The sequence below is a fragment of the Pinus tabuliformis genome, chromosome 1_1, assembly GCF_031772625.1.
Source record: "Pinus tabuliformis cultivar Carrire ecotype Pingquan chromosome 1_1, CPIR1, whole genome shotgun sequence".
NCBI lineage: Eukaryota > Viridiplantae > Streptophyta > Pinopsida > Pinales > Pinaceae > Pinus > Pinus tabuliformis.
Genome location: NC_142297.1, coordinates 134,511,243 through 134,523,626, shown reverse-complemented (window position 1 = coordinate 134,523,626; position 12,384 = coordinate 134,511,243).

The following is a 12,384-nucleotide window of genomic DNA, read 5'->3' as shown; positions in this document are numbered from 1 at the left end:
TGGATCAATCTTATTGATCACGTTAGTTGGAGGTCTTCCCATGTTATGGGAAGATTGAGAGAGTACAGAGGTAGGCAAAGGTACAATAGGCACAACATGTAATTCTTTCATCATTATCTTCTGTTGATGCTTCAATTTGCTCAATTCATAAAGGGTAATATTAGCCCTAGTATTTTTCATGTCATCAATAATATTGTACTCCATTTCATCCGACACTATCAGTGTTTTTGATGGAGTTTTTTGATCTGCTCGGACTGGGCTAGATTGAGTCGCTTTAGTAGTTGTTTTCTTTGTTGCGACTTTATCTTTTGTTGTAGGGCTTGCGCTCTTCTGCTTAGGGGTAGTTTGGGGGAGATCAAGCTGATTTTTGCTTCGTGTGCTAACCAAAAATATTTCTTGATCTTCTTCTTATGGGAGGATAAAATCCCACATTCCTTGTAATTCCACAACTTCTTCGTCATTGGTCTGCCCTTCAGTGGCACTTTCTTCTTCTTCCTCTTCCTTAGTTTCAACATTGGAGATGGCATTGGGTGGTTTTGCATCCGTTGAAAGACCTCTTTTAAAAGCTCTGTAGGGCTTTTTTAAAGAAGTTTCTGCTACTTGTTTTTTTATGTCAACCATCTCATTAGACATGGTCTTTAATACTTTCTGCAATCCTTCCAAATCGAAAGGGTCTTTTGTTTGTTTCTTCTTGGAGTCTTCCTTGAAGGTGACTTTTTTAGACTTTCGTTCCTCTATCGTGGATCTCTTTTCCAGGGCTATTACGCGTTTCTCTACTGCTATCGCCTCTGTCATGTTTTCAACTAAGGTTGCTTTATTTGCTCTATCCACGAAGATTGCTATGTTTGATGGTAAAGCAGTAATATACCATTCACATCGTACTTCTTCGCTGGGTTGGGAAGCAGTGGGAATTTTGTTGAGAATTTTATTGAACCGTAAATTGAAATCTTTGATAGGTTCTTTAGCTTGGGCCTTAAGATTGGATAGGTCATTGATTAACATCGTTGTTGATCTGTCATCATCAAACTTGATAAGGAATTGATTCTGGAAGCTATCCCAACTTGTGATAGACCCGGAGGGTAATGAAAAATATCATGACCCTGTTGTCCCTTGCAGTGTATAGGAAAAAAGCCGAACAACAACATCTTCGCTAGTAACTCCGTTGAGATTGATAGAAAGCATGAAATTTTTTATGTGTTCTTGTGCTAGCATGCCCGCTTCTGGATTGAATTTGGGCAGCCATTTCTTAGGATGGGCCGATATCTGACTCAAGGACGCAGGCATTAAGACTGCCCCAGGGTTGTTCCATGGAGACTGGGCCATCGTTGAGCTGCTAGTAGAGAAAAGTGCAGGAGATGATCTCTGTGGCTGGGAAGATGAGGATACTATGATCGTGGATGATTGAAGAGGGGTTGTGGTAGACGGATGGATGATGGTTTGGAATGGAGGTGTGGGTGGTTGACTTCACAGTGAGGTAGTTGAAATGGGCGATGTAGACGAAAGAGTCTCACTGTCAGACTCTTGTGGTGATTTCCTCGCTCTTTTCCTGGTGGGAAGAGGCAACTCAGTTGGCTGGATGCCAAATTTTTCACTTTTTAACCTGGTTAGGGGATGAGCAGGATTGTACTGTGAAGTCACATTGCTTTGAGATTTATCAGACCTCTAAGGAGAAATGGAAAATCCATGAAGTTTGGGAATCAGAGATTCAACTCCAGGAGTTTTAATGGTAGACTGGTCTGAAATATCAGGGTGTGTAGCAGCGATTGATACTCGAGCGAATTCTGACTCTGGATTTAAATATACTGGAGAAGTCAGGGGAGATGATGAGGGCGATTTACTCTCAGAATGGTATTTAGATTTTGATTTAAGTGCCATTCATATTTCAGGCCCTCCTAGCACCAAATATGTTGAAGCCCCAAAAATCAGGTCGAAAACAAGGGGGATACCCACCCGGTCCGGACCTTGGTTGGCAGCTCCTTATCTGTTTGGTATAGCGGGTCCGACTGGGGATAATGGGACCAGTTTCCCAATCTAAGGGTGTGTGTGTGTGCAGAGTTGGATGATGCTGATCTAAGAGTTCTAATCTAAGCTACTTTAATCTAATTCTATGCTATTGTAATCTAATGAAAACAGCACATCTAATCTATGCTAACTTGGGGTGTATTTCTTCTATTATGCGATCTAAAGAGATTTCAAATAATAAGTGGTAATAAAGATCATTCAGCTATCATAAGAATGGAAATCAATTAAGATGAACCACTTTGCATAAAAAGTTAGGCAAAATAGTTGTGAACAACATATCGCATAATAAGTTATTCATATATCAAACATAAATAAATGACTCCACCATACAAAAGTGCCAAATGGTAACTCAAACATTCATGCAATAACATATAAAAACCTAAAAACTGTATATCACTTTAAGAATATAAGCAGAAATGGCCAAGAGATAAAAGTACCATTTATGACTGGTCCTACTCATAAGCTTCAAGCAACAATGATTTATCTCTACTTGTTCTAATATCTACTAAGAGTACAAAAGTGCAACATCAGTAGCAGATATCAAATGCAAACATTAATAATCCTTGATCCATTCATTCATCAAAAGCTCCTCTGAGGGTGCAGAAGTGCATGTTCTGAGGACACGTTTTTGACAAATTTCTGGACCCTTCTCTAAATGCCTGAGAAGGGTTTAAATACTGTTAACTAAATAACTTAATTACATAAATTTACGATACGGTTTAAATGACTGCCCTTTATCTAAGAAAACTTATTTCTAAAAATTGAATCTAATTCCTAACTATTTTTGTATTTTCTCCTTAGTGTTTGCGAGCATGCAACATTTGCCTGGGAAGAGTCAGCTGGTTGTCTTCTGCTTTTGCTTGGGCTATGAAAATAGAAACGGCAAGTGCTGGCACCACTTTTTAGTAAACTAGAAGATATTTTTGGGAATCATCTTCTGGCTGGGCGAATTTACTGCGTATATACTTGGTAACAACCCAAATTTCTCTTAAACTACCTCTGCTTTTGCTACCTCAGTTTCCAGACTCGTGGATGACTAAGCAAGTTAGGGACTCTACTTTCTGAACAATTTTCTTAGCGACGCTAATTGCGCATCAAAAACTGCCTTCGTTCTTTGATCCGGGCCCTTCTGGTGCGTTTTCCGCTTTTAGCGCTTTTTCCTTTACCGGGCATAAGCTTCAGAATTTTGTAAACATGCTGCTTTTGTGAGCTTTTGACCTTGAGTGTCAAATCGCCTATTGATATCAGCATCTCTTCAGTAATACTCTGAAATCTGCGTTTCTGTTGCATGCGGTATCTGCTTATGAGGTCATCTCTTCTCTATTCTCCGAGCATTGACGCTTTCTCTTTTTCCTTAGATGTTTCCTGCACATTGCTTCATGTTGTTTCCTATTTTTTATTCCTATAGTTCACGCAAAGGAAAAGAGTAATGATAGTAAATTTTGACACAAAAGCTCTAAGCTCTACAAATGTATAAAATCATGACACCTCATAGTGAACTGACTTTTTGAAAAACACAAAACTTGTCCTTCATGAATATCATGGCGTACATTCATTAATTTTCTTTAAGGCGCGCGCCCAATTCTTGGTTTAGGGACAACTTTTCTTGAATGCTGAGCCGAGGGAAATTTGCGATGGTTGATTTCTGTGACTCGCATTGCAGCATCGTGTTTATCGCATTATCAAGATGTGTCATCGCAGAGTTTCTTGATCAGTTTAACGCAGAATCGTGCAAATCGCAGGATCACAGCATCGCAAGATCGCAGATCGCAGCATCGCAAGATCGCAGATCGCATTTATCGCAGTTCGCAGCATCACAAGATCACAGATCGCAGATCGTTGTAATTTGTTAAGTTATTTGTGTGCTGTTTATGCGACGTTGCGATATGCGATGTCGCATATCAGCCATTGGAGATTTCTTAAGATTTTCATTTATGGGCGCTTCTTAATGTATGCGATGCGATGAATTTCACGTCACTTCTTCGCGGTTTTTTATTGTGCTCATAAAGAAATGTTTCACTCTTCTTCGTGCGATGTATTTTTTTGAGTATGATACAAAAATTTTTATAAATTTTTTTGGATTTTTTACTAAGGGTCCCCACTTCTTTAGTGTTATTTCTAATACTAAAGAAGGAGGGGGGTTGTTGGTGGTCACAACAGGTGGGTCGAAGACACTCTATCCCCGGTCGGACAAGAAATAAAGGGCATTTCACCGACCACTGCCCCTGCCGCTCAACCTGAACAGATAGACCTTGATGAAGGGATCTGGCAGTTGCAAGAAGCCATTCAGCACTGTAACCTAAGAATTCACAAATTGGAGGAAAGAGGGGCACAACTAAGAAGGAAAGGCGCAAGGCTGGACGAAGAAATTGATAAAATCAAACTAGGAGACACACAAATAGGCCGCGCCCACACACAGGAAAATGAACTGAACCTGGATGACCCTCTTACGATACTAGCACAAGCCGTGATCCTACTATCATGGTTGCGACTGCACCCTAGGGCACAATGGAGCATTGACTGCAATACACTACTAGACTCACAAGAACTTGAAGGGTGCCCATAGCCCGGGCTAGAAGGGAAGACGAAGGATTGCACAAAGGGCATGACCACCTGACTATCTGTAGGAGGCCCAGTCGCAGTGCTCCACGCAGTTGAAAGAGGACGCGGGACTATGAAACAGGTTGCAGGAAAGTTGTGCGATTTAGCCGTGGCACGCAAGGCGGTCAACCACATAGGATGTATCCACATACCATGGGCTGTGCTGCCATGGGGGTAGGATGGAAGGTGACAATTGCAGGTACTATTCATGATAAGTTGTCCCATTTAAGATGCCAAGGAGTAGGCAGTGGGCAATTAAGGCAAAGGGGTAATCGCCAAGATTGCATTAATGAGCCACGAACAGGACGAAAGGCCGAATTTGAATTTGAAATCATATATAACAAGCAAGGGAAGGGGCACACAACAAAGCCTGATCATTCAAAGAATAGACCCTGGGTTCAAGCTAACAGGAGCAAGATGGATGACACACCGATGGAAGAAAGCCCATGGTTTCAGGCAATGCCCAAGGTTTGGCGAGATGCGTTCCTCAAGTTGATGACCACCAAGGAGGTTCCACAAAATCCTACACCATAGGCAGCCGAAATCCCTAAATCACCCAGGACACCGCGGACCAAGAAGGATCCACAGATACCTGGCCAAGTAAGAAGATCGCTGCAACATCTACAATTTAGCAAGCTCATAGTGGAAGAAAAGGCAAAAGCTATTACAATTGAAAGTGACAAAGAGGAAGAGGGATCTCCGACCTATGTCAAAGAAATAAACCCAGACGAGGAAGGCAAAGCAAATATCCAGCTAGCCCGATGACCCAAGTATATTCCTCCAAGCAAAGGGAAGGCTAAGGTCCCTACAAATCTAGATGATGTTGACAACATCCTCACCACCCCATCTCTTCCAAAAGGGGTTCCACTTGAAGGCTCGGTAATTGGACGTATTTTGACGATGAAATTTGAAGACTGGGACCTTGCAGATACAAAAAAAATTCCCCATCTGGCAACCAATGAATTCATGGAGCAAAGCGTGGAAGGGATGGTTACGACACTTGAGCTAAAGGAATGGTTGCGAAAGGTGGAGGAAGTTGGGTTGCTCTATCTCCCAACCATTCCCCACTTTCTCCAGCCCCTTATTACAATATTGGTCATCAGATAACTGCTCTATCTGGTACATGATGGCTACTTATGGATTGATAACCCTGTGCACATCATGGCAGAACTCATTCATAGGATCTTGCAGCTCCCCTACAAAGGAAGAGACCCCAGAGAGATTGTTGATAAGAGTGGCGATGTGACAATGACAGAAAACCTAAAAAAGAAATACAAGGTGGAGAAAGGGCAGTGAGGGTATACTATTGACAGCATTTCAGACAAAGCAGTCTACATTGCTACCCAGTTGCTGCTAGGGAAAGTGATGCAGAAATGCTGCAACAACAAGGTTCCAACAATAGTCATAGTGCTAGCTGAGAAATGCACAGCAGGGGAACGGTTCAATTGGGCACAGTTCCTGTATGACGAGTTTTTGACCAACTATAGGGAGGTCGAAGAGGAGGGAAAAACCTTAAACTACGCATGGTTGTTGTTATCCATCGTGTTGGTTACTAGTGAATTACTCGAAGATAGCCAGTTTCCCTCTTTGGACCAGGATTTACCAGAAGCCACCAAGTTTGCATCGCTTTTGGCGACCAAGGATACTGCAAGAATCCAGGGCATCAAGATTTTTTGGACACTGATGGATGCCAACGTCAAACACTGGGTCACCCAGCAACCCCGGTTGTCCAATGAAATCTATGACAGTGTGAAGCACATAACCGAGTTTAAAGCAAACATGCACTTTGTCTACATCTGGGTGTGCAAGGACCCCGACCAGACATGGACTACACTTTCTTTCATTGCCATTGACGAAACTATCAATGAGGTATTGGATACTTGGCCACCGGAATAGCGCAAACTGGATGTGGTGCAGTGCGATGAGGTCGCCATCTAGAAACAAAAGGTTGAAGCTAAGCGCACCGTACAATAGAAGCGGAATGAATAGCATGCTGTGGAAGTTCAAGCGGCCCAGGAGGCAGCGAAGGCTTTGACAGGCAAGGCACCAGTAGGGGGTGCTGTGACGATAAAGGATGAAAGTGGTTTGAAGGTGTTGGGTCCCTATAATACTAGTGATTACCCCATTACTATTGTAGTTATACCCCTTATTTATATTGATGTACCCATGTAGTGCCCATATTGTTACTATTGTGCCACATAGAAGCCCACTATTGTTATTGTTGTGCCCTACAATATTATTGTTATGTAGGCTTTGATTGTATTGGGACCACTTAGACTCCTATATATAGAAAGGAGGTATTTTCATTTGTATCATCCAAGAATTGTTCATTTATGTAATGTAAAGGAGGTTGCCCCCTCGAAGAGGCTGAATTCTAAGGCGTGGATCTCTCTTTTCTATCTTTTTGTGAGCTGGTTTCATAACATTTGGTATCAGAGCTTTGGATTCTAGGGTTTCGCTGCTCCAAACAGGTCATCGTGGAATTTTCGCTATAACTTTTTTTCTGTGACGTTTCAGAAGTCGCAAAAAAAACCCATTTGAGAAGACATCGCGCTGAACCTTGGGTCCGAATTTCAGAGCTTTTCGCGCGATATTTTCGGAGATATGATTTCAGGAAGTTGGTCTTTTTTAGACTCCTGAATTACATTCAAAACAGGTGACCTGGGGAAAATCGTCATAACTTTCTTTCTGAGCATCGGATTGAAGTTTTGTAAGAAGGTACAGAAAGAGGACGGACTGTAGTTTCTTGTGGGTGTTTTTCAGATCCAAAGGTTGAAACAGTGACTCGTGGCACGTCGTACAAGTTCGCTCTACTGAACTAGTCTAAAAGCAAGTCACTGTGGGAGATTTCACATAACTCTTCCTTGGAGAATCCAATTTGGCTCAGACTTGTGGCATTGGAAAGAGGACGCAGAAGGCTACTACAGGTAGCAATTTCAGAATTGGATGATCCGAAATTACAGAGATACATCAGATTCAATATCAGGCTTCTATAAAGTGAAAAAAGGTGTGTAGTTTTTTTTTTATTTTTGTGTAAGCTTGGTTTAACGAAATTCAAAGGGCATAGTAAAGCATTATTATCGGTAACTGATGCCCCGAGGAAAGAAAATGCAAACACCTAGTAAGGAACCTGAAAGCTCTAGCATGACTCATGAAGAAGAGGAAGAAATGCTACATGATATATCAAAATTACAAGAACAAGTGCAACAAATGTCACGCTCACAAAAGCTAACAGAAGCTAAGATAAGTGGCGTGGAATCTAAGGTAAATGGTGTGGAATCTAAGATAAAGGGCATGGAAGCTAAGATGGAGGATTCGATGGCAAATTTGAAGATAGATTTGAATACAAACATGGAAGAATTGAAGAAGTTGCTACAAGAAAGGGTCACTAATGGTGAAAAGGTAGTAAAGGAAACTCATGATGAGAACAAAAGAAATGTTAATCATGATTCCATAGACTCTAATGTTGGATCAAAGACTCACCATGTTCCAAAAATCGATATGAGGAAGTTTGATGGCAAGGATCCCGCCACATGGATATTACAGATGGAGCAATTCTTCGATCTCAATAATGTGCAAAACACACAAAAGGTACGTATGGCAACTTTATATTTGGAACCAAATCAGTTTGTATGGTATCAATGGCTTTGTTCTCGTAAACAATTTATCACTTGGGCAATTTTTACGGAAGAATTGATAGCACATTATGAGGATACAAAAAGCAACACTTTTTTTAGCCAATTGATAAGTCTCAAACAAAAGGGTTCAATAATGGAGCACATTGAGGAGTTCCAAAAATTGAACATAAGGGTAAAAGATATTCCAGAGGAGCATAGGATTGATGTGTTCATAGGGTCTTTAAAGGATAATATCCAACATGATGTGCGCCTTTGGGAACCTGATTCATTAGAGAAGGCATTCAGGTTAGCAAGAAAAATGGAAAGCAAAATTATGGCAACTAGGAAGCATACCATTCACAACTATAAAGACGGAAGTGTTGTTGCCCATAGTCTTCCACAACCTACAAGGTTGACACCACAACAATTGGAAGAAAAAAGAGCAAAAGGGCTTTGTTACAATTGTGATAGCAAATACACAAAAGGTCATAAGTGTGCTGAGAAGAAATTATTCTACATAGATTGTGAAGAGGAAGAAGAAAAGGAGCAAGAAAGGTCAAAAGAAGAGGATATATTCCAGGAACAAAGCCTAGATGAAGAACAAATAAATCCGACCATATCTTGTAATGCATTGGCGGGAATTACCACTCCTCAAACCATCAAGATAGAAGGACAAATCAAGAAGAAAAAGGTAATAGTGTTGATTGATTCAGGAAGCACCCACAATTTTATTCATTGTAGGGTAGCAAAAGAATTGAATTGCTTCCTATATCCAGCACCAGAGTGTCAAGTGATGATTGCAAATGGAGGAACAATAAATTGTTCTGGAAAGTGCCATAATATCAAGCTATCCATGGGAGAATATGTATTGACTAGCCCAATGCTTTCCATTCCAATGGGAGGTGCTGATGTTGTACTAGGAGTCCAATGGCTACAATCCTTGGGTACAATAGCTTTTAATTTTCAAGAACTTTTCATGAAATTTTCTGTGGAAGGAAAGGAAGTTGAATTAAGGGGTATTGCAGGGAAACCAGGAAAGATAATCAGCTCTAATGGTATGACAAAGCTTCTAAAAAAGGAGCAAAGAGGTGTAATTGCACAATTATGTTCGCTAGATGTTTCCACATTGGAATCATCTATTTCTCCAGATCTCCAAAAAGTCCTGGACAATCATTCCAAGGTATTTGAGACTCCCAAAGGTCTCCCACCTATGCGTGATCATGATCATGCTATTCATCTGATTCCAGGAAGTGTTCCTCCAAACATCAGGCCGTACAGATATCCATATGTCCAAAAAAGTGAAATTGAACGTATGGTTGCAGAAATGCTAGAGGCTGGTATAATTCAACCGAGTCAAAGTTCTTTCTCAGCTCCAGTAGTATTGGTGCACAAGAAGGATGGATCATGGCGCATGTGTCCAGATTATAGGGAGCTCAACAAGCTCACTATTAAAGATAAGTTCCCCATTCCTGTTATTGATGAATTACTGGATGAATTGCATGGATCAATTTACTTCACCAAGTTGGATCTTCGTTCGGGATATCATCAAATCAGAATGAAGATTGAAGACATTCCGAAAACAGCATTTAGAACTCATGAGGGTCATTATGAATTTTTGGTCATGCCTTTTGGCCTTACCAATGCACCTTCAACATTTCAAGGTTTGATGAATTCAATTTTCAAACCATTCCTTAGAAAATTTGTGTTAGTATTTTTTGATGATATACTAATCTACAGCAAGTCTTGGAAGGATCATGTTGAACATGTTGACAGGGTGCTACAACTATTGGAGGAGAAACAATTATATGCAAAAAGATCCAAATGTTTCTTTGGAGTCCAGGAGGTGGAATATTTGGGTCATATTGTATCTCATGAAGGAGTTAAGGTAGACCCTAGCAAAATTAAAGCCATTAAGGAATGGAAAATCCCCACATCCATAAAGCATCTGCGAGGATTTCTTGGGTTGACAGGGTATTATCGCAAGTTTGTTAAGAATTATGGGAGAATAGCAGCACCTCTAACAACATTATTGAAGAAAGATTCATTTTCATGGACTTCGGAAGCAACAAAGGCCTTTGAACATCTTAAAGAGGCAATGTGCCAAGCACCGGTCTTAGCTACACCGGACTTCACAAAAACCTTTATTGTGGAATGTGATGCTTCAGGAAATGGAATTGGTGCTGTTCTAATGCAAGATGAAAGACCCATTGCTTTTGAAAGTCGTCCAATCAAGGGAAAGTTTTTAAGAAAAGCTATTTATGAGAAGGAAATGTTGGCAATACTCCATGCACTTAAGAAATGGCGACCCTACCTAATGGGAAGACACTTCAAGGTAAAAACGGATCATGATAGCCTTAAATACTTTTTAGAACAAAGATTATCCTCTGAAGAGCAACAAAAGTGGGTCACAAAGATGTTGGGTTATGACTTTGAAATCATCTACAAAAAGGGAAGCAAAATGTGGTGGCAGATGCACTCTCAAGAAAGGATGAGGATGTGGAAGCATTGTTGTGTGCCATTTCTATTATCCAACCAGATTGGATAAACGAAGCAAGGGAGGAATGGAAGAATGACGAAGAAGTGTGGGCACTTATTCAAAAGCTACAACAAGATTCCAGTACTTCTGATACATTTAGCTGGAAAAATGATTCGTTATGGTACAAAGATCGCTTATACCTCTGTAAGAATTCCCAGCTAAAACAAAAGATTCTTATGGAATTGCACACTTCTCCCTTAGGAGGGCACTCAGGATTTTTAAAAACTTACCACAGGGTTAAGAAGGAATTTTTTTGGGATGGCCTTAAATCAGATATTCAAAAGTTTGTGGCGGAATGTTTGGTTTGCCAGCAAAATAAAGTTGAAACAATTAAGACACCGGGTCTATTACAACCTTTATCCATTCCAAGCCAACGTTGGGAGGAGGTTTCAATGGATTTTATCACAGGTTTACCCAAGTCTGAGGGAAAGAGTGTCATCATGGTGGTAGTTGACAGACTTACCAAGTATGCACACTTTTGTGCATTATCACATCCATTTAAAGCCAGTACAGTTTCTACTGCATTTATGGAAACAGTTCAAAAGCTACATGGAAACCCAAAGATTATTGTAAGTGACAGAGATCCCATTTTCACTGGAAATTTTTGGACAGAATTATTTTCTTGTCTTGGTACTCAGTTAGCTCATAGCTCATCTTATCATCCTCAATCTGATGGGCAAACTGAGATAGTAAACAAATGTTTGGAAGGATATCTTCGTTGCTTTGTATCTGATAAACAGACACAATGGGTCAAATGGTTGCCTCTGGCTGAATGGTGGTATAACACTTCCTTCCATACAGCAACAAAAATGACCCCATTTATGGCACTTTATGGGTATCAACCACCATCCATCACATCATATTTAAGAGAAAATTCTAAGGTTCAGGCAGTGGAACATCACATCGAACATCAACAACAAGTCCTCCAACTCTTAAAGGATAACCTCGTGTTGGCACAGAATAGAATGAAACAACAGGCAGATCAACATCGCAGTGAAAGAAGTTTTGATGTAGGTGATTGGGTATTCCTACGGCTACAACCATATAAGCAAATGTCCCTCAAGCAAGCTAAGAAGGATAATAAATTATCACCAAAGTATTATGGTCCGTACAAGGTGTTGCAAAAGATTGGTACTATGGCATACAAATTGGAGCTTCCTGCAGCTTCTCGATTGCACCCAGTTTTCCATGTTTCATGTTTAAAGAAGGTTATAGGCGACAAGCTCCCAGTTCAAACAATATTGCCAGAACTTGACGAGGAAGGAAAAATTATATTGGAACCGGAAGCAGTTATAGAAACAAGAACTCGACAGCTACGAAATCGATCAATTTCAGAGTACCTTATCAAGTGGAAGAACTTATCCGCTGAAGATTCCACATGGGAGGATGAGAATTTTATGCAGAAGTATCCTGAACTACTCAAGCGTTGAGGACAACACTTTTTTGAAGGAGAGGGGCATGTTGGGTCCCTATAATACTAGTGATTACCCCATTACTATTGTAGTTATACCCCTTATTTATATTGATGTACCCATGTAGTGCCCATATTGTTACTATTGTGCCACATAGAAGCCCACTATTGTTATTGTTGTGCCCTACAATATTATT